The sequence below is a fragment of the Microtus ochrogaster genome, chromosome 5, assembly GCF_000317375.1.
Source record: "Microtus ochrogaster isolate Prairie Vole_2 chromosome 5, MicOch1.0, whole genome shotgun sequence".
NCBI lineage: Eukaryota > Metazoa > Chordata > Mammalia > Rodentia > Cricetidae > Microtus > Microtus ochrogaster.
The window spans coordinates 39299800-39303773 of record NC_022012.1 but is presented as its reverse complement, the minus strand read 5'-3'; the positions used below and the strand labels follow the sequence as shown (position 1 = coordinate 39303773).

Below are 3974 nucleotides of genomic sequence, written 5' to 3'. Positions count from 1 at the left end.
AGAGAGAGAGAGAGAGAGAGAGAGAGAGAGAGAGAGAGTATTTATAAAGCAAAGGTTTGTGTTACAGGTGGAGTTTGTGTGTGTACACACAGTGAAGGTTGAGTGTAAGTGGTATGCAATGTTAGTGTGTATGTGGGGGTGTAAACAGTCTATTTGGTGTGGATGTTGTATGGTATGTGTTGGTGTACTTGGTGTGGATGTGGTATGTAGGGTTGTGATGTATTCGGTATTTATGTGGTTGGTATGCATTTGGTGTCTTGGTTGTTTATGTGCTGGTTTCATTTTTTTATTTCACTCATGTATATGTGATATAAACGCATGTGCTGTAATGTGTGTGGATTATGTTAATGGACTGTGTGGGTGACAGGCATGTGAGGCTGTGATGGTACTGTGTGTGGCGTCTGTGCATTTGTGTTTGTGGTGCTCGTGGTGATGGGGTGGGTAAAGGGCCAGGCAGTTTGGAGTGGGAGCCAGGCATAGGGTGTCCTCTCTTAAAAGCCTAGGGTAACCAGTATCTAGGCAACCATATTGGGGGGAGGGGAGGCAATCGGAGGTGAGGAATGGGCAGAAAAAGGAGGGAGGTTGAAGTGGAGGGGTTTCCATGGCAACCATGAGACAGGTCACGTGCAAGAGGCCAAGTTGGAAAACAGATACACACATTCGTACATCTACAATGAGGTCAGCCAGAACCCCAGAGCCAGGAGTCCTTTCTTGGAGGGTTGGGATATCCACGGGTCCCTCTGCAAAGCTGGAAATCCCAGTTCCAGCAGCGAGTGAAGCCAGGTTAGACAAAGAGAATAAAAGCACATCGGTGGGACCAAGCCTTCAGTCGCTCAACCTCTGGTTCTGGAGGTTGGTGGTAGCTTGAGTGGACCCATATTTCCAGCCTGATTGTTCGGCAGCAGGCGCCCAGGGACATAGGCTCTCAGCCAACTCTACAAGAAAGCCTGTGCAGACACAAAGGGGGAGGCTCCACCAGGGCCAGCCCTGCTAGGGAATGGTGGGGTTAGGGTACCAGTGGCCCTGGAAAGAAAACCGGGTTTGGCACACCAAAAGAAGGCAATGCAGTCTGATGAATCCTTTAGCCCTAGAACCCCAACGCCTTCTTCAGACCCCCCTTTCCACTCCCCAGCCCACGCCCACACCCACAAGCACCAAGCCAGCAAGTTCCATTTTGTGTGGTTCGTGTGTCCACGTTCACATCTAGCCACATTCCCAGTTCCCGGCATTTCCACTCCCAGTAGGGTCCCCAGCTTCCAAGTAACAAAAGGGAAGCTTCCCGTTAAAGGGTCCTCTCCCCTTTTCCAGGAACTCCTGACCCAAGCTCAGAGCTGCCTCGAAAGCATTTCCCAGTCACTAGCATCGCCCATCGCCCGTGCCTGCGTCCCCATCCCAGGACCCTTGGTTTACCTCCTTGTTTACATTCTCCAAGCCGTTTCCCGCCGCCCAGGCGGGGACGTGGGCACACACCCACTGAAACAAACAAGACTCGGAGAAATCTGGCGCTTGAGCAATGGGTCCCCACCCGAGCCTCCTCCCCTCGGAATAAGGCGTCAACTTTGCCCACCTCCCCAGCTGCTCACCTAGGCGTTGGGTCCCCTCCGAGCAGATCCCGGGAGGATGTGCAGAGTCCCAGTAGCCGGGAGTGGCGCGCTGGGGGCAGGGCGGTGGGCGCGGCTTGTAGCTTTCCCGCCTCCCGGAGCGGGTTGACGGAATGGGCTCCCGGGTTGCTCGCGTCCTCTGGCTTCTCGGACCCTCCCAGTCCCCTGTTCTGTGACCCGCGCCTTCCTCTTCTCTAGCTCTTCGCTCTTCGCAAAGGGAAGTAAGGCTGGAAGAAGCAACAGGAGACGCGCGCGCACGGAGGAAGCGGCCAGCGCCCGAGCCAATTTGCCAGCAGCTGTTGCTTTTTGATTTTCCTCCTCTGGCGAGGATAGGAAGCTGGCCAGACTAACACCGCGACAGGCTCGTATCTTTTGGAAATAGTAAACTCAGGGGAGGAAAGCAGAAAAATAGGAGGAAACCACGGTACATCAGCTCCCCGCAACCTGCGTTCTTTGGGTGTGTTAGCAGTTAGTATGAACCGAGCCAGAGGTGGGTGTAGTTGTCATTTTCAAATAGAGCTGTGGGCGGAGGACAAGGCCCTCACCTGAACCAGGGTTTTGCTGCGCAAGAACCCGTTTTCAAGACACGCCCCCTCAAACCCTGACCCTGTCAGAAGGTTGCAAGAGTAGATCTCTCCAGTCTAGTCGCTAAGAGCCAAAATTCGAGATACCGAATGAATTTGACGATGTACACCCTCGCTCTGCAATTCTACCTGTAGCGTCAGCTGAAATGCTCACACAGGGCCTCTTCCATTCTCTCAGCCGGGGAAGGGGAGGTGAGAATAACCCCCAGCAAGTGTTTGACTCACTGACTCTAAGTAAGAGGGCAGCTACCCCACCAGGTTGGTAGCCAGGACATCCTGAGTGAGGACTGCTGCCCTAGTCAGTCAAGTGTGCACTAAGGGCTGAGGAGAGCAGCTGTCATCCTCCAGTTCTAGGTGTGAACGCAAGGACCCCCCACAACTCCAAACCCTGAAGTAATGAATACTGCTAGCAAGAGCCCCAATCCTGCCTCTCCAGCACCCCAACCCCAGGCCAGTTCTCATTTGTGAAAAGAAAAGAGGGGAATCTCTGGGCCCAGTGTTAATCAACTTTAATCCTAGCTGAGGCAGGCAGATCTGTGAGTTCGAGGCCAGCCTGGTCTACAGAGGGAGTTCCAGGACAGCCAGGGCTACACAGACTCAAAAAAAAAAAAAAAAAAAAAAAAAAAAGGAAAAAAAAATTAAAAAGAGGGGAACTTGGTAATTCTGTGGTCTTTCAACTTGACTGAATTATTTTAATAAATGGTCAGCTCTCAAAAGCCGAAGGCAGGAGATAGACACGAATCAAAGAGGCCTTGGAGCTGGCAGAGAAGCCATCAATGGCTGCTTAAGCGGAGTCTGTGGAGGATAGTTTGACCCCTTGAGCGCAGGACGTTGGACTGAAAGGACTCCACCCTGGCCCAGTTTCAAAGTCACTAGGGTTGCTGTGACAGTGAAAACGCTTTTTTATCAAAGTCTGGCTCAAGTCTTGCTGATCCACGTGGCTAGAGACAGCTGCCTGGCCCTCTGTCCCCAACATTTCCTCTGTCGGCTGAGGACTGTAATCTCCTGTCCCTTTCCACTTGCCCAGCGTGGGGGAGATGACACCACATCCCTAACTACTCCCATGTCCTGGGCAAGCAGATTGGCCCCTCCCTCCCAGTGCCCTTGAGTCCTGACATTTGCCCACTTCAATTGTCTTTTGGAGCCGCTCCTTGTAAGTGGATGCCAGGCCCAGGCTTTGCATGCCTGGTTGGGAAAGAGCAGACCAATGGGTCAGAACTCCAAAGCCCAACCACCTGTTGGTTCAGTCTGTTTCCCGCCAGAGGATGTGGCCATGTTACTTCCCAGGCTTGCACCTGCAGCTGCTGACAGTCCTGGCTCAGGAGGACAATAGGAGTCAAGGCTGTGAGGACTGGCCAGAGCTTGCCTCTCAAATAACACTTCTTTTTATTTATCCAGGTGGAGTTTGAGGTGCTAGTGCCAGAGAGCAACAGTAGCCCTGCTCTGGGAGAGTCACTTCTCCCTTCTAGGGGGTAAAGAAACACATCTGGTTCCTGCGATAGATGTACCCACGGGTTAAAAGAGGCCGCCAGTTGCTCTACTCTTTCAACACAGCCCTGTGAGGGACGACTCTTCCGTGAACCCTGGGTCAAGCTCTGCAGGTAGAACCGAGAAAGGAAAGCCATTGTCCGGGATAGACAATGGGTGAAATAGATGTTTATAAAATGATTCAGAGCCCTGAGAATGTAACATTTGCAAAGCAAGCCGGAGGTTTGGGGAGTGTTAGGGAAATGAGGTGAAAGAAGCAAGAACTGAGGTGTCAAGAAGGGTTGGGAAATGATTCCAGCTC

General features: G+C 52.4%; 1 protein-coding gene across 4 annotated transcripts in view; it reads right to left on the bottom strand.

Moving 5' to 3' along the window:
* Positions 1 to 1918, bottom strand: part of LOC101996474 (FXYD domain-containing ion transport regulator 6) — a 27576-nt gene extending 25658 nt beyond the window's left edge. For 3 of the 4 annotated variants that reach the window (XM_005347229.3, XM_013346114.2, XM_026779372.1), the window contains exon 1: positions 1584 to 1651. The gene's annotated coding sequence lies outside the window, so the exon portion shown is untranslated. Of the gene's footprint in view, positions 1 to 1583 lie in introns of all 4 variants that reach the window. The other variant, XM_005347230.3, reaches the window with a different exon arrangement.
* Positions 1919 to 3974: the final 2056 nt, after the last annotated feature.